Source organism: Lissotriton vulgaris, chromosome 6, assembly GCF_964263255.1.
Source record: "Lissotriton vulgaris chromosome 6, aLisVul1.2, whole genome shotgun sequence".
Lineage (NCBI taxonomy): Eukaryota > Metazoa > Chordata > Amphibia > Caudata > Salamandridae > Lissotriton > Lissotriton vulgaris.
In genome coordinates, this window is record NC_141694.1 from 1,576,665,138 (window position 1) to 1,576,684,242 (window position 19,105).

Below are 19,105 nucleotides of genomic sequence, written 5' to 3' on the forward strand. Positions count from 1 at the left end.
TTTGTGTACAATGACAAGCTCAATAACGAGATGACTTTGAAAAAGGCAGGTATCTTCTTGAGGAGCGAACACTTCTAATTGGCTTGCCTATGTTATGCCTATTGCAATCCAGTCCATACTCTAAAGTCACTAATTGATTATTTTACTGCCGGCATGTCATTCACATCACCAACATTACTTATCTTGGGTGCTGCAGTCTTCGAAGTCACATCCACGTACACAACCCTGGTAAATCTGTTGCGGCAGGCAATTCAATTCTAACTTATAGCATTAAGCCCCTCAACCGGAGGAGAAATGGCATCCATGCCAGCCAGGGGAGTTGAGCTGTCCAGAAAGTGACAGCTTACATGCTACATTAATTAGTAAAATAGCAAGGGCCAGTATCTAGGAATTTACTTCCTTGTTTCTCCAAGGGTTTATTTGCATCATAAACTGTGAAGCTCTCTGTTTTCAATGAGAATTTTTGTCACTAAAGTGGTACTGGTGGAGATTCTTAGCTTTGCAGTAGTATTATTCTTCATACTAATATTAAACCATCACTGTCACAAGTGATCACCTGCCTGTCTACACATAAGAAGTTAGTTATTATGTGGGAGCAAGACGACGGCTGCTGGAAGGCCGCAGTAGCTTTCCTTCTCAGTCCCAGCCTTAATAAGGAGAATGGTCGAGCAGAGACCCTTGGTGGCCCAGTAAAATAAGGATTGCGAAATGCAGGGAACTGTATATGCCACCACCAAAGGAGCACAGCAGTACCCGAGAAAGAGAATTGGAGATGCCGATCCCACTGAGATAAGGGAGATCGTTGATACTGCGATCTGCGGGTGTTATGCTAGGCTTTCTCAGTCATCAATTCAGAGTCCTGCGTGGTTTCAGAATGCGCCAGAAGTTAAACAAGTCTGTGCGGAAGAGGGCCGAGGCCCCTGTTTCAGCTGTGGCATGTACAACGACTCAGGCACGGAAGACATTGGCCAGGCGAAAGGCGGAGGAAGCTGCTGTCCCCACTATAAAGAGACAAATCCAACCTCTCTGGAGCTAGTGAAGTCGTGGTGGGGGAAGTATTTTCTCCAGGCACATCAGGAGAGAGCCTTAATAGCTGTCTCGCTAAACTGTTTATACAAAAGCGTATGTTCTTGCAGAACACATGAAGTGAGAAAGCTAGGTCTGGAGGAAGAGGGTATGAATCTGACCTGAGCACCACCCGGCAGCTAAAGTGGGATTATTCTGCTACACATCTAGTACATCAGGAGGAAAATGCTGGGGCAATTGTTACTCCACAAGGGGGGATGGGAGCAAGCCCTGGGGTAGCAGATGATCCTACAATTTAACTTATTTACTCTACACTAAAGCGGATGCAAGGGGAAGCCAGCATTGAGAATTGGAGAGCTCCTCATCTAGGTACAAAGAAACTGCAAGTGGCAATGTGCAAAGTCAACAAGATTTGATTGGAAATGACTGAGGGAATTACAGCAGTGGAAGAATGGGCTGAAATATTGGGAGCTGGGGTTGGGACACTGGAGAAACAGCATAATATGCAAGAATCCAAAATGAGAGATATAATGTGGAAACTGGAGGACTTCGAAAACCGCCAAAGTAGGAAAAATCAAAGGTTTTTAGGTGTGGTGGAAAATGCAGAGGTGAATGATTTCAGGTAATTTATTTTGGGATAACTAAAGTGGGATTTTACTGAATTGGCTCTCTGGGATTGGGAGTCAGAGGTGCAACGAGCACACAGTTTCCCTTTAATGGTAAAGTAAAATCGGCAATCCCAGCAGTGGTACTCCACAAGGGGGGATGAAAGCAAGCCCTGGTGATACACGAAGAGTTAAGTGAACAGGACTGGGGATCTATAGATCAGCCTATCTTGATTGTGGAAGTTATTACAGCCATCTCAAGTTTAACATCAGGAAAAAGCAGAAAGGACGGATTTCATTCTGGGCGAATTCTGCAAGGTTTTTATTGCCTGTCCTAAACCTACATGCTAGAAGTATTTTTACAAACACAAAGGGGGGCACCAGAATCATGGGTGACCGCACATATAATAGTTTTGCCCAAAAAGGGTAAACCCTTGAAGGAATTTGGGTCCTATCAACCAATTGCTCTGGTCAACAGCCATGCCAAAATGTATGCAAAGGTTGATGCTGTGAGATTATCGGAGGTAATAAAGAAGTACAGCACAGTTTTATCCCAGGTAGGGGTACAACCGATCATATCCACTGGGTCATTAGGTTATTTGATGGGGCTAAGATATCAGGCGACCTGTTAAAAATTGGATTTCTGGTTGGCTAAGGCTTGCACCAAAGCTAGTCAGAAACCACCACTCTAGTCAGGGCAAGGGAGTTACACACCGAAGATAATCCCTGCTCGCCCCCTTGGTAGGCAATGTGTAAAGCATTTGCTTGCTCGACCCACACACACAGCAGCAACAAACTAGGCACACCACAAAAGGGACTCCACACAAGGTTATCTCAAACATAGCGTTTGTATTACCAGAAACATATTAGAGTATTAATCACACAATATACACTGTGCCTACTTGCACTAGGCAATATTTACAGGGGACTATATACACCTGACAGGGCCAATTGGGCCACTGTCAGGACCATCACAAAGAGTAAATGTAGAACTTATCACAACCAGTAATTACTGGAAAACACTGTACTCAGCATTATCCAGCAACATAAATCATAGTATTCCAAACCTTCTAATCATAAACCAGAGGAGGGGCATAAATCACAGTGCATAAACACAGTACAAAAATCACATTTCCTGCACACCTACATAAATCACCTTGGGGCATGGTGCCCTACAAACCTATTAGTCCCCCTGGCCAACTGTCCTTCTCAGAGGCTCAAATGCCCTATGTCCCAAATGTTAGGGCTGCTGCCAATGCAGCGGAATTTGCAGTGTGCAATTGCGCTGGGCAGAGGAGTGCATCTCACTTCTTCCTCACTCAGAAATGCCCCCCTAGAACTGTGGGCCTAAATGTAGCAGCTGACGCTAATTGCCGTCCAGCTGTAAATCAAGTTAGGCCTGGCACTCACTGTGCCTTCTGAACAAATGTCCAGAATGTTACAGCGGCCTGCTATGGCGGTGCAGCTGTGAATACACAATGAGGCCCTGCTCTGGCGCTCTCTAAAAACAAATATGCCCCTTGTTGCAGCTGCATGTTAACTGCTGTGCAGCTGTGGAGTCAGCTTGGCCTGGCACTTACTGTGCCCTCTAAACAAATGCCCAGAACATTGCAGCGGCCCGCTAAGGCTGTGAAGTTGTGAACACTCAACGAGGCCTGGCTTTGGGGCTCTCTAAAAACAAATATGCCCCTTGTTGCAGCTGCCCGCTAACTGCGGTGCAGCTGTGGAGTCAAGTTGGCCACCACCGTGCCACAGGAGATCCCCCTTCCCTCGCGGTGTTCCTCTGGTGGAGTGGCACCACCACGCTTGAAGGGCTAGCCTCCCACCTCCCGACAGCCAGAGCCCAGCCCCGCTCACCACTCCTTGGGGAAGCTGGGCAGGTGCAGTCACAGCCGGACTCGCTCTCCACAGGTGCTGCAGCTGGTAGGCCCACTGGGATCTTCTTGTTGCCAACAGCGGGGGCTCCAGATGATCAGGCGGCACGCCGGGCTCCAGATGATCAGGCGGCACGCGGGGCTCCTCTTTCCAACACGGGAGCTCCGCCAGCAACTGCAGACCTTCTCCACTTCTCAGCTGGCACTACAGGGCTCTCTGTCACCCCGTTTGGAGACGCCGGCTCCCTCCTTTCCGTACCGCCTCCATATGTCCCAGCGCTGGGTGGGCTCCCGCCTGGGTTTCCCAACCGGCATATCTCTTACGGGCAGTTCTCAGGCCCACCCGCAAGCAGGCCTGTACTGCTCGACTTCCGGGTCGCTGCAGGCAGTGCGGCAGCCCTCAGTGTTCTTGCTAGCTCCTCAATGAAGCGTGGGGTTGGCTCCCACGTCTGTTCACAAACGTATAATGCGTGGTGGGCACATGATTCCCTCACAAAATGCGGTGAACAATAACGTGTGGTGGGCTCACGCTCTGCCGGCAATATGGGGTAAACCCACACACTATGATCCCCTCAAAGAACACCGCAGCCTTGCACTGCAGAGACGCACATGCTCTTCTTCTTGTAATTAAAACAAATGGTGCCCTTCAGGTGCTAGAACGCGGGCAGGAAAGTCCTTGGGGCATCCAGGCAGGCCAGCATGCAGGAACCATCGTGAGCAGCAGCTGGGTCCCACGCGGTTCCTCCTGGCAGAGTGCCCCCTCAAAGTAAGCACAAGCACAACACTTTCATGGGGTCACAGCCCCTTCATTTATATGACATTTTCCTTTGTCTGTAGAGTACAGGGCTTCGGGGAACCAGTTCCAACTGCTTCTGCAACACTCTGTTTACCAGGCTCCTCTTCCTTATTGTTAGGTGGGGGCTTGTCATCAGACACACCACTGGGGAACGGAGCCAGCGTTCACTTGGGCAGGCACTATCCTATACAGAGACCAAGGACTTCGCCTCCCACTACCCAAAAATGTAGATGTCCATTCAGCCTAGCGCTGACTCACCCTGCCCCTCCTGGAGCCACCCACACCTCACCAGCCCCTGTCACTCAAAAGCCAGGCATGCAATTCACATCAGGCAGGCAGACACATGGCACACAGAAATGTCAACTTCTAAAAGTGGCATTTCTAAAATAACCATAATAAATCCATGCACACCATTGCGCAGCATTTATTCTCCCAATTTCATACATACCAGACTTGACTGCGCTGCGCCTCTCATATCAGGAGTTACCACTGACCCACATTCATCAGGGAATCCCCCATGAATTCCTAAGGAAGAGCAGGCCAATCTCACTACATCTAACCCAGGGCGCATGCACTTTACACTGGACAGCAGTGCTAAAGTGCCTAGAGGCCTAAAACCACCAACACTACACAGGGAGAAGTCTAGAACACAGACAAAAAGTTTAGGGGTGAACCTGCCAAAAGAGACAAGTGAAACACAACCCTATGGCCTTGATACTTTTGGATGCTGAGAAAGCGTTCAAAAGTGTCTCCTGGTCTTACCTTTGGGCGGTCATCGAAAAGAAGGGATTGGGGCCTGGATATATAAAAGCACTGAAAATGCTATACTGAAATCCAACTGCTAAGATCTTGCTGATGGTTGGAAAGGCCGAGATGGTGGGGATTCCAGTGGCTACGATCCAAGAATGCACATGCTTCCCTCTAATATTTGGCCTTTCTATTGATTCTCTGATTAGGATAATCAAGGGTAATGTAGCAATTTTACCGGTCCGTGTTCAGGGATGGGAAACAAAAATATTGGAGTATATTGATGACCTACCAATTGTTAGCCAGATTCAGCAGCGGCAGTAAGGGAAAAAGAGTCAGAGGTAATTAAGTTTGGATGTCTTCTGGGTATCAACTAAACCAAGATAAACTGGATGACAGGCGGGTGGTGTCGAATGCGGTTTATCTGCGTGTTAATATCAGATTGGATATCAGTAATATTGTTGAAATTAATCTAGATTTGTTGATTTCGAGAATAAAGATAGATCTTGGGAGAATTAATATTCTCAGGCTTACCCTAATTGGGAGAAGTAATTTAGTTAACATGCTCCTTTTACCTAAAGTATTATGTTTCTTTAGGGCCACCCCCCTTGAGGTAGAGAGTTGTTGGTTTAAGGTTTTGAACTGGATGATTTTGTGGTCTTTATGGTCCTACTCTCGTCCCAGAAGGGCTTTGAAGTTTTTGACACTCATAAAGGAACATGGCTAAGGGGCAGTACTGAATTTTCGATTATATTGTTGGGCCACAGCTTTGAAACAGATGTCTTTAATGTTTTATAGCAAAGAAGAAAGTGGATTTTTTGCTGAAGTCTCCCTGATGATGCATGAAGTACTAATAGGATAAAAGGCTAGAGGATGTCTTCTGCGTCAGCTAGACATTAGATACTTTAAGAGAGTGAGGTTTACTTGTGCATATCGAATATGGTCCACAGTTCGTAAGAAAGTGGGAGTTGGCAGGTTTTTCACTTTTATACTTCACTGCAAAAAAAAAAATCTTACCAGATATTTTTAGGGATTCCTATGTCAAACGCTGGAAAGAGAGTGGTACGTTCACTCTTGGGGATTCTGTGGGGGACGTGGTATAATCACGTTTGATGGCATTAAAAGTAAATGCATTTTTCAAATATCTTCAGATAAGGGTTTTTTTAGGGAAGAAAGGATGGGGGTTAAGTAGGTTTCCTAGGAATGATTTAGCAGATGTAATTAAAGAGCAAAAGCCTGCAATTGGTTTCTTAACACCTTGGCTGCTAATAGGATGTTGAATAGCAGTATCATTGACAATATAGATAAGTATACTAGATGTTGGCATGAGTCATTGCAAGTGGAAAATGGGAAACATGTGGATTCATTAGGCCTCGCTCACTCAATTTTAATGTCTGCCAATCTGCAAGGCCAGCACTTTAAAATGTGGTTTAATCTCTATGTTACTCTGGGCAAATTGTTAATTAGGTAGGGGTATCTAGTACAAATTGTTCTCGTAGCCAGTTTTACGGTGCAAATCTAATACATATGTTTGTAAGTTGCCTTAATTTGGATGGATTAAGAAAAGATATTAGTAAATTTCTGGAGATGCAACTGGGTTAGCAGATTGAAGCTACTCAATAATTGTATTAGGGGTTCAAGTGAGAGAAGTCTACTCTCATGCCCAATCTTTTATATTTCTTGCAATGGCAGTATTAAGGCTTTCTTTGGCTACAGCGTGGCTAGATCCTGTCACTTCCTCGTGTCATTAATGGATGGCTCGACTTCTATCTATATATCATATAGAAATGGTAGCAGCCAAAACAAAAGGTTTACAAGTCTGGGCACCAATATAGAAATGGAGTTTGGCAATATCAGAGGAGGGAAGGAATAGTGGAAAATACGGTAATGAGTAGCTGGGTTAAATTGAGGGGTGGTGTAATATTTATATAAGTTGTGAAGTAATGCACAGTAGCACTTTATAAGGGGTGATAGTAATGACTATGGGGTGAATTTGTAGCCACTGTAGAAAAGCCTGTCTTTTTTTGCCAAGTAGCATATACATTTTGTATTCTTACCAGTAATCATCTTACATTTGTGTTTTCTGCTTAGAAGGTGTGGGTGGGGTCGGGGTAAAGGGGTTGTATTTATAAATAAAAGTCAATAAAGATTCAAAATTAAAAAAAATAAAAATTAATTATGATAAAGTAGGCTTGATCTAAATGGGCATGATTGTCGCCCACACCTGTCTAACCACCACCTTTCCGCTATGTCTAAGTATATTTCTGGTCAGATGATCACAGCATGCTGCTTAGATCAGCAGTACATGTAGGTGCAGCAATATTTTTATTTATCTACCTGCAGGGATGGTGCCATAGAAGAGTGTCTTTCAGAAAGCAAATACTAGCTCTTTTCCTATTCTCTGGCAGTTTGCCCTAAACATCACGGATTTTATGGCAATTATTTGTGTTAGAGCCTGCAAAATCTATGCTATTCTTTCAAAACACTATAAATATGGGCATGTGATTCTGCCCCACACATGTAAATAATATGCTGTCAAAAAGATGTAGAGATGTTTGAGGAACCAGAGTCATAATGTCACAGGAGGTGATCTTGTATCAGCTTTGGCATGACAATGATTTCACAGGAAATCGTAACACAAAACGAAATCCAGATTGGGGGCCATAATTAAATGGAATTTTATACAGATAAAATCACAAAATGTGATTGACATACAATACATTAGCAGCATCACTACAACCATCATTCAGATCTCACAACTACTGTGTCAAGTACTCCAATAACAGCTGCAAGGCATACATTTAAAAACTGTGCAAAGCCTTCACACAGTTGTTGATTATTCGCTTCCTGGTCAGACATTTATCTATTACAGTCAACAGGTTAACAGTTTAAACTGGGTGCTGTGGAAATCAGCTCCACATCCATAATCTTACTTGTCAGGTGCTATGAGCATAGAGGTGACACCCCCAGGCACTGACCCAGTGAGATCTTCCAGTCTAGCCAACTTAAACTCACCATTTGTAATGCACCCCCTTTGATCTAAATGGGAGCAGCTTTCACTCCTCAGACTACCTCTTTACACACGATTAAGCAGCTCTTTGGTTAGAGAACTTAAGGGGGTCATTTATAATATGCTGAGTTGCCCAACAGCTTACCTGGGCAGCATAGGCCCTATCCTCTTCTCTCTTGACAGATGACTCCCTACCATGTCTGGAGATCTCTACTTTCCTGGCAGGTATCACTGTGATAAACAAGAATAGACCAACTTTCTTCACACTTTAATTCCAATTGAGCTGCCATGTCATTACCCCTCTTGGCATTCTACTTTGCTTTCAGCAATGACCTCCTAAAGTGGAAGGTTGTTTGAGAAAAAGAAATGACTAATGTCACTGTTGTACAGGGAGTTTTCTCATATGGGAATTTTCACATTACCTCCTGTGCCTTGCATGGTGGTTCCGAATAAGAAAATCTGTGACTCTCTCTGCCAGTTGTGGCCAAGAGATGGATTGACCATTGAGTTAAGTGTTTAAGACAGAAAAGACAATAGAGGCTGTGCTCAAAGAGATTCTGTAATTCCCCTGTCCTCAATGACACTGAGGAACCTTCAAGTTTTACAATCAGCAGAACCGCTAAATCATTGTTATGCTTCCATCCTGCAGAGCTTTAATTTGGACCATTAGCTACCGGTCCCATGTGGTGGGAGGGGGCGGGGATGGGGTTTGGGGAGAGAACGAGCCAAAAAATAAAACATTAAAAAACACACTCACTTGCTGAAATGGCTTCCGCCTCCCTTCGTTCTACGACCCCTTCCTTCCTGCAGTCCCGGCCAGCAGTAGGAAGCACCCATCCTTCCAGCCTCTCTATAGCCAATCACAACGCTGCAATGCTGGGAGGATTTGCATGTTCTTTAGTAGGTTGTGTAATGCAGCCTGGTGGGGGACATGCAAAGTGTGCTGGACTGCTTGGAGCTGGCCGAGAGGGCCGACCAAGTAGTCCTGCGTGCTTCAGGAGTGAAACCACTTTTCTCCCTATCCACGAGCCCGCCCTGCCAGAGATCCACTGAATTGTATGGGAAAAATTTAATAACAACAATAGTTATCATCATTTTTTATTTCTTTTTGTTTGGTGGGCCAACACCTCTACGCCTTAGCGGAGAAGTCAGCACTGGATCAGAGACCAATCAAAAACGATTTTCTTTCCATGAACATAATTGATAGTACTTAAATCTCGGCAGGTATTCCCCGGTACATTTGCTTAGCACTTCCCAGCTCATTAGGAGTAAACCCGCTTTTAGGTCTCCCCAGAAGTATAGCCCCCCCTGTTTTAGAGACTGACTAAGTTGATCTCTCAAACATTCCGGTTTACCTGGGGATTCCCAAATTGGAGCCTTGTTGAATAATATAGAACACCCAACCATTTCCGCAGATAGACCCACATTCATAAGGCAGACCTCAGAATCTTCAACCTCACTTTTTTGAAAAATTTCTGATCTCTGTATTTGAAAAGGAAGTGATGCTGACCCTAAGGAACATCCGCCAACATTACTTCAAACAGCAGACGTATGGATGACTCATCTATCTTATTTGCGAACATACGAAAATTCTTAAAGTGGAAAGCATAACAATACACCAGTAGATCAGGTAAAGCCAAACCTCCTGCCTCCAAACTAAGTATTCTCAATTATGTTCATGGTGGGTAGCACAAGACTGGGTAGGAGAGGAAGAGAATTCAGAGCCGAACCAGATAATGAGAACTGATCGATGGGGATAGGAAGTCTCACATTGGTATTGGGTTTTCTTGGAGGCGGAAGAGAAGATTAATAAGAAATTTCCAACCTATGAGCGGATGAGCTTGGGGACTGTGATATGAAGCAAATCTGGTTTGATTCCTTTTCTATCTTACGTACAGTGGTGAAATCTTCGTCACTCAAACGTAATCATCTTTTTACCACCCATAGGTGTCGTGTCGTGATACCAATAATGACAGACAAATAACCTCTTTTATAAAGAGCTTTATTCCTGTGCTCCTTATTGCTCCCTGACCCTACTCTAACTGCCCACTAGCCGGTCCCGGCTCCTCCTGTTCCTGTTTCTAGCTCCGCCCCCCAAGCACCAGACTGCATTGAAAAATGTTACATCTCCCCCTTTCTTAACAAAATGAAATTAATTTCTACCAAGTTCGTAACTGTTCACTCAGCCCCATGAGTCGGCAGACAGTCTCTTTGGGCCACAGGAAAGTGTCTCCATGCATGAGCTCAGATTCAGTCCGGTAAGGTCGAATCAGTGATGGGCCTGTCTTTGGTCGATCTTTCTATTGTCTCAACACAAACGTCTTTGACCACGGGAGCGCATTCTTGAAAATGTGAGACATCGTGCGTGAACTGCTTGTTCTCAGATTTCACAGTTGTCACGGTTTCTTATTGCTGTGTGACTACTGACATCTCAGTGTGGCAGTGGCGGTTTGTTCTCCATTGTGGCACTTGTTTTTCTAAGCATCCGCTTGTGATTTCACTTCTTTTACCCATTCGGTCAGGGGCATCAATACTCTCGTGTTCATGACCCTGCGTATTGGACAATAGAGCACTGAGTGTCCTGGTTCGGCTTTGGGGCTCTATCGGTCCTATCTGCTCCCACTCGCGTTTGTAAATGTTGAACTCTTTGAGCATTGGGACATGAGCACATTCCGTTCTCGTCCCCTCTTGTCTTCGTGATGCGGATCCATCTTTGCCAACACACCATGTCTTCTTGACGGAGTGATGAGACAATCTTTTCCCACGCCAATGTATAGTGTCTCATATGGTTGTGTTTCTTCTGAAAACCCTTGGAGTCAACCTCGCAAACCCCGTCAGGGGTGACGGTGCCCTCCTCAGGTCCGGATATGACTACAAAAGACAGGACCAGTTGCTTGACGGGGTAATCAAATGTCCCGAGACATCTGCATGAGATATGTTGTTTTGGACGGGTAGAGCAGTCTCTGAGTCCAAGGTCCGTTCAGGTGATTGGTGCCATGGATGTTGTCGTGAACTTGATTCTGTTGACCCCAGAGATTGTACCGACATGTCTTCTGAATCAGAGAGGTCTCTTGCTGCTTTTCTTCGGGACCCTTCTTTCAAATGTGTTTTGACTGATACACTTCTTGAACTGGTAGGCTGTGACAAACTGCTCTTAGATTTAGAGCTGTCTTTGGGACACTTCTTGGGGTATGTCTGTCGACATGTCTTCCGCGCTGTTTCAGTGGAATATTTGTCTGACAACCAAGCGTGTATTTCTTTTGTTCGATCCCAAGGCCTTTCGTTGCTGCCCTTCTCGTATGATGTTACAGGTCTCCTTTCAGTTCCCTCATTTTCAAGGGTGTCCTGAGTGTGCTTGCCTATCACTTTCTGGTGTCGGAGTGAATCACCCAGTTTTGTGAGGTCTCTTTCGTCTTCTCGCTTGTTGGGGGCCCTGGTGTCTGTGTCCTGGGAGTGGTGTTTTCTATGGCTGCATGTTTCTTCTGACTTGTATGTGAAGATTGGTGACCCGCGGGTTGCTTGGGTGTGTTTGTGTATCGGCTCCCAGAGTTGACATGACTGGTCCGGTGTTCTGTAGCTTGTCTTTCCTTCATACTTGTTGAGTAGGCTGACATCGGTTCCATCCATGTGATCTATCACACTTGACTCTTCTTCAGAATAGTTTGTACCATTTGCTGAGTGACTGCTTGAAGTTGAATAACTCCCTGAGGTTATGTCTGTGAGGCTGTCATAATCCTGGATCATCCCAGTCTTTTGTCTTCGCGTTGTTGACTCAGAGTCTTTCATGTCACTTTGTCTCTCCCGCTGTCTTGTCTCTAGTCTACCTTTGCCCTCCCTCTTTCTGGTTTCGGTTGCCTCTTGAATTTTATGCTCTGACATGAGGGAGGTCTCCTTTCGCTTATCTTCTCTTCTTGCATTGATATGCAATTCTCTTGACAACTCTCTTGTTTCGGCTCGCTCTCCAGCTTTAGCCCTCCTGATGATTTCCTTTAACGAGAATTGCCTTTGAAGTATCTTGCGCTGTGCGTCTGGTTTTGAACAGCTCTCAATCGCCCGAAGGCGGATCGCTTCCTCATTTGTGAATGTATAGAATTGATAGTATTGTACCAACTTTTGTAACCGCATTACGAAGTTTGATAATGATTCCCCTGGTTCCCCCCGTGCTGCATTGAAAACGATGCGTTCATGATCGACATCTTCCTTTGTGGTGAAATGAGCACATAACGTCTTTTTGAGTTTTCTATATGTCCCTGTGTCCTTTGCTGAAAAGGTTCTGATTAGGCGTCGGCCTTCGTGACCCACCAATTGAAGGAGTAGTACTAGACGTTTGCTATCTCTTCGCTCTCCGGTAACGTCAAGAAATGCATCCAGTGATTCCAACCACCGGTTCCATTCTGGACCCAGACTCTGGTTGCCGGTCTGTGTCACTGGGGGTGGCACTCCAATGCAGGGGCTAGATGTATGTGTTTCTTCTCTCACCGACATGATGGTGGAATGTGCTGGCATGACAATGTCACAGGACTGTTCCCTTCTTCCTGTCTTCTTTTGCTGACCCTCCTCGGCCGATAGTCTTTGTTTGGTCGTTTCCTTTGAATTTTGGTAAGATTCGCCGCTCCCGGGTGACTATTGTATGTTGTCCGCCCCTGGCGCGACTGTCTCGGTATGCTTCAGTGAGTTAAGCTTGGATCTCCTGACGTCAAATGGCCACCATTCAGCTGCACCATGTGTGACTCGTGGCTCTGCGAATTCCCACTTTCTTTGGTGTTGCGTGCTAACTTCAGGTAGTCGATAGGGCTGTTGCAAAGATGCGTGGCAGCGTTGACTTCTTCTTCCTGCGTTTTGTTCTAGACTAGTGCAGGTTGTCCAGCGCATTTTCAGTACATGTTTTCAGTGCATCCTTTGCGCTTGCTAGTGTTTGCTGTGGTTATTGGCCCTTTGCCCTTTTCACTTCATGTTGCTTGTACTCGTGCTTATTTATATTCAGATTTCCATTCAGTGTGATCTTCGTTTGTTTCTGGTACTGTCTTCTGTCATTCTGCCCTCTTCGGGATCTCCCGCAGGACTGCCCTCTTCGGGGTCTTCTGCACTTCTGCCCTCTTCGGGGTCTTCTGCACTTCTGCCCTCCTCAGGGTCTTCTGCACTTCTGCCCTCTTCGGGATCTTCTGCAGGACTGCCCTCTTCGGGGTCTTCTGCACTTCCTGCATTTACTCGTGGTTGCTTGTGTTTTCACCCTTTTTTTTGCAAGTGCTTGTTTACTTGTGCAGCCTCTTGCATGGGCTTGTGCTTGTTTCTCTTTTGCATTAGCTAGTGCTTATGTATGTCCACGTGTTGCTTTCTTCTATCTCTTGCATGTGTCTGTGCTTATTTACATAATTTGTGCTTGCATGCTTTTGTGTCCATTTATCTTTTGCACTCACCAGTGCTTGTTTGCTTGCATCCGTCGGAGCTTGTTTACTGATATAGTCTGGCACTTGCCAATGTTTGTTTTCTGCAGCTGCTCCATTGGCCACTGCTTGTTCCTTTTGTTCACTTACATTGACCAATGCTTGTTGTGTTTCTTCACTCTTGTGTTTGCTTGTGTTTGTCTTTGCCAATGTTTGTTTTCCACTCGCCAGTGCTTGTTTGTTGTTTTTACTCTTGACTTGCTCGTGCTTGTTGAATTCTAACTCTGCCTGACTCCAAGATGGCCGCTCATGAATCACACAGGGATGTCTCTATGGGTTGCCTGACTAAAATGGCGGCCCGACTGAAACCCTCATTCCCCACGAGGTTTGGGCTGCATTCAGTCTTCAGATTCACAGAGTCTCACTTGGCACTCACCCGGAGCCTCTTTTACATGCAACAGGACTTCCTCAGCACATCTCACGCTTCTCAGCCACTCTCACCATCAAGGTAAGCTCGGGGTGAACTCCCGATTTCTTCCGTTGCCTGCGTGCCGTTTCTCACGCATCAGGAGTGAGCTCCGATTTCGGCGATACCGGCACTTTTCTTCTGGCGCCTCCACAGGGGTCCCCGCACCTCTCCAGATGCTCCCCACCTTTCGGAGCGATTCAGGAGGACTGGGGTGGGCTCCCAGTTTCTTCTTTCAATGCACACCGCTCTTGGCACACTCGCGATGTGCTCCCGATTTTTGGCGCGAGTCAGCGCTCACTGTGATTTTCATTCAGCGCTCAACCATCTGGATTTCGATATGTGACTTTTTGGGTAAGGTGACTGGTAAACAGATCAAGGTAAGCCTGTATTTCGTATTTTTCGGGCTACATCAAGATGAGACTGTGTGACTAAATTCAGCTGCCTCCAATTTTAGTTTTATGTTGTTTTGTTGGCGAGGCGAGAGATCTGTAGGTTATGGAAAGCTGAAAGTGCGCCATCTTTGGCTGTGTGCCTTAAAAGCATTATATATATATATATATATATATACGAGCCAGTCAGATATGGCGTGTGACCCAAGGAGTCAATATAAGATTTAGTCAATGTTTGTTGAATTGAGAGAGGAGGCGAGCGGGTCCGATGATTAAGCCAAACATGCTGTAGGTCTCGGCCTCTCCTGTTATGTTGGGCCCCTATCATAAAGGTGATGGAGATGGGTGGAAACAGCAGAATACTTGTAGAGACGTGCCCTCATCTCTCTTACCAGGGCGTCTAAAAGGGATAGGAGCCCCCCCCCCCAGTAAGAGAGCTGGCAGAATGAGGACAAAAAACAAATGTAAACAAAAAAAACACGATTTTCTTTCCAAATTTCCCCGGAAGGATTATCATCAGAAAAAAAACTATCAGAAAGGACCACTGTCTTTGTCTAGGGACTTGCCATTGGCTTAAACCACAGCACTGGATGTTGTTTTTCATCTCAAGATTTCCACATTGTAAATTCCAACTGAATTATACAGAGTATGAAAAAGCCTTATCAGACCTCTCCTGCAATCTGCTCGCACTTAAGTCAACAAAGCTGAAATGCGAAGGTAGACTTTTTTCCTTAAATACTACCTCGACCATCCTCAGTCCAAGTCCCGTGCAAACAGGCCTGCCTTGGCTATTAGACCTACAAAGAATACATGCATATTTTTAAGAAACATTTTAACACCCTTGAACTTTAACCCAATGTACGCTAAAACTTTACTAAAGCGCCATATCATTAAAGATTTTTAGATGATGTTTATGTGTACCTGGATTGTTCCTGTGTTGTCTGCTTCCTACTAAAGCCAATGCATTCTTCATTATGAGTGTCTCTGCTATTCCTCACAGTGCCTCTAATGGGAATTATTGGACCAAGTGAGATTACAAATTGTGGTGTTTCACACACAGATTTCAAATGCTAAAGGCATTTAAAATGCCCATGTGAAACACCAGGGAACACATGTAGAAATTGTCACAGAAATACCCTTCCTTGCATGTTATTCCATGTTGCCTGCCACCCAAATGACCAGAACCCCGAATAATGAGCTCAAAAATTATTTTTCCCTATTTTGCAAAATGTCTGCTATTTACATAACCACCCACCAGAATCCTATTCACGGTGAAGCCTTACGGAAGCAAACACATTGATTTCCACAATTCCTATGGAAAGCATTGTCACACATGCATAATTGAATTAGTGTGAAGTGTAAGGACATACATTTTGCATAGTAGACTTTTCCCTCTTTTCCATTTCTGCCTGGCTAATGATTTTCTCCACCCAATATTTCTTGCGACAACTTATTACCAATGAATATGAATCATTTCTTCTAAAACATATGCAGACTAATGGTTTCGTCAGTTTGCCCTTCTGACAGACTTTGATAGTGATCTCAATTTGCCTGTAGGTGTCTTAATGTATTTGTTAAAGAAGTGGTTTTCATAGGGAAAAAAGCACCAAGTAATAACATTTTCAAGATCCGCATAGAAATATGAAGATATATGTTGGAACATATATATCAATGGCACAGATACGTTTGGAATATATTTACTTGCACGCACTAACATCATGAGTCAGTGGAGTGCAGGGGTCTGAAGGTCATGATGGAATAGTGACAAAATATAGGGGCATATTACCAAGCAATAGAGATAATTATTGCTATTGCTTGGTTAGAGACAAAAATGTACCGCTGAGCTGCAGCGATTTTTATCGCAGATAAACCTTGGTATTACCAAGGTTTATCGCAAATGCGATAAAAATCGGCCGCAATGCATGAATATCAGTGAAAAGTCAGCGATATTCATGCATTACAGAGCTAATGCTCTTAGCCATGTTATCCACCTCCCATTGGATAACATGGCTAAGAACTGCTCGGGGCAGGTGTTAGCTTTTGGAGATATTCGCGCTTAGCGCAAATATCTCCATAAGTTGGTAATAAGAGATAGCGATGTTAGCGACTGTTTCCAGTCGCTAACATCTTGGCACGCCCACTTTGCATGTCATTAGTGATAAATATCACTGACATGCAAAGTGGGGCCCAAGATGGTCACTATCTCCTACTAGCTGTCGCTAACTGGTGTTAGCGACAGCTAGGTAATAGGGAGATCATTTTATCTCCGCTTTCATGGCTTTTAAAGCCAAAAAAGCGGAGATAAACCCCCTTGATAATATGCCCCATAATTTTCTAAATAGTGGTAGACAAAAAATGGTGTCCTAAATATCGTTTATAAAATATCCATTGAATTTAACAAACTCTACATCCTTAGAAGTGATATTTTTGTAGAGGACACTGCATTTATCTCAGACAATATTCTTGTTTTCAGTATTTTGGAGTACAACCAGTGAATATAGAGAAAGTGTGGATTGATTTCACCACTGTGACATGTCGAATCGGAGGGGAGCCTTGTAGGTGGCTATGAAAAGTATTTTATATAAAGGGTCTGGGTAAGAATCAAACACTTGTAATAGGATGGATGTAGAAGGGTGAGACTGTTTTTTGTAGGACCGTAGAATGCTGGATGGGATATGGTATGCCCATATCACACACTTATTTTCAATACCAGACCTTTTCTGGGTCAAGAGACAGTCTGGTTAGTTAATGAAGGGCGAATTAAGTATATTTGGCTGATGAAAACAGAGTTAGCTCAAGAGAAAAGCTGACATGGTAACACATTTCCTGGTCTGACGATGCAGGAAAATATAGTAATTTCGATGAGAAGAGCAGGCAATATCAGAATGCCCTTGCATGCATTCTTTTCTGTGAAGTGATATGGAGGAATATCGATTACAAAAAATATAGTCTGACATAAATATTGTCACCTAAATTTCTATTATAAAAATAATATCGTAGAGTGTAGATTTCCAATTGTTGTGATGATATGTGTATTAACAATATTTAAGAGACTCTGCCAATTTGAGCTGGCAATCAAATGGTAATGAAAAGATCAATCAACTGGGACATTGGATATAACTTCAAAAGGTTGCATTTTATGTGTTCTAGGGCGGTGTTTCCAAAACTTGGGTTCCCAATATACTGGTACATCTCGGGGACGATTTTTGGTGGTTTGTGAGAGCTCAAGCAATAAATAAGGATGTCTTTAAATCCCGTGATTATCTCGTCACATTTTCTGCACAGATCAAATGTCAGGCTATGTCCCCTGACAAATTGCTGCCTATTTTTTTCATGGGTGGATTGGTATTTACAAACTTCCCTCACTTTGCAGTCAAAGAAAGACAATTGAAGTGAATTATATAACAATCTTGCTGGGGTACAAAGTGTGATGAAGAAAAGGCTGGATGAGGTCATTTTTTGTAAGACACAGCAAAATGTAAATACCTGTAAATGAACTGTACACATTCAGATGTTGGATAGCAAAAATGAAGCCCTTTTTTTGTAATTCTGAAAAGTGATAGAAACAAAGGGCAGATTTATGTTAACTGGCGCATCCCCAGAGATGCGCCAGTTAACAGGCGCCACAGTGCGCCACAGCTCCGCCACCCATGGTGCGCCGCATTTATAATGCGGCGCACCATGGTGCAAAAACGGCACAGATGCGTGACGCATCTGTGCCGGAAATGTGGCGCATTGCTGGAGTTGCGTCGCAAGCGCGACGCAGCTCCAGCAAGGCTCGGGGGTACACCATGTGCACAATGCTGCGTCAAGACCTACGCCTGCTTCAAGCAGGCGCAGGGTTTTGACGCAGCATTGCCCTGAAAGTGACTGAGTGAAATCTCATAGATTTCACTCAGCCACTTTCAGGAGGCGTTCCTGCGCAGGAACGCCCCCCTCCTGCGCAGGAACGCCTCCTTATGGCGCAGTGCTTCACAACGTGACGCATCTCCCAGATGCGTCACGTTGTAAATAGGGTGCATTGTTTGCGCCGCAGTTGCGTCAAATAAAGTGACGCAATTGCGGCGCAAAGAGGCGCAACGGCCTCATAAAACTGCCCCAAAGATTTTAATAGGATCAAAATAAATCTAGAAATTTTTCTTGGTTATGCACAAATGATAAATATTAACTGAAACCCTATTTCCACATCTTATCATTTGTGTCCAAATAGTTTTATTAGTATAATAGAATGTCTGTGCAAGTATTGTAGCCATTTCAATGGAAAAAATAAAGTCTGTAGCAGAGGCCTTTATTTCATTTTATTTTATTATGATTTGGAATTCCGAGGAAGTCCACATAAAATACAAATAAAACATCATTTCGTACACATCATAATATTTAAAACACATAAACACAACTTCAGTTTTCTTCGAATACATCCGAGAGTACCTAGACACTTTTTTTAATTAGACTCTGCACTACGGCGAACAACATAGATCAATGTCTAAAACAAAGATTACAATTCCCAGGGATAAAAAACTCTTTTCTTCCATTAATTTCTTCGCTACGGTGGTCAGAAATATTCTAATAAAGTACACTTGTGGGCAATAACTATCAATCCTACATGACTAAAACTTTTGGCTATCACCCTAGCATTTTAAAATAATCTACGATTAGGTTGCACAAGATAAAGAAAGGTACAGATATCATCCTATATACACATAACAATTTACACAAATAATTAAAAATAATTAAAAACTTTTTTACGGAGATGAACATGGAGTAGTACAAGCCACAACATTTTTTATAAAGTGCATATTAAAGTG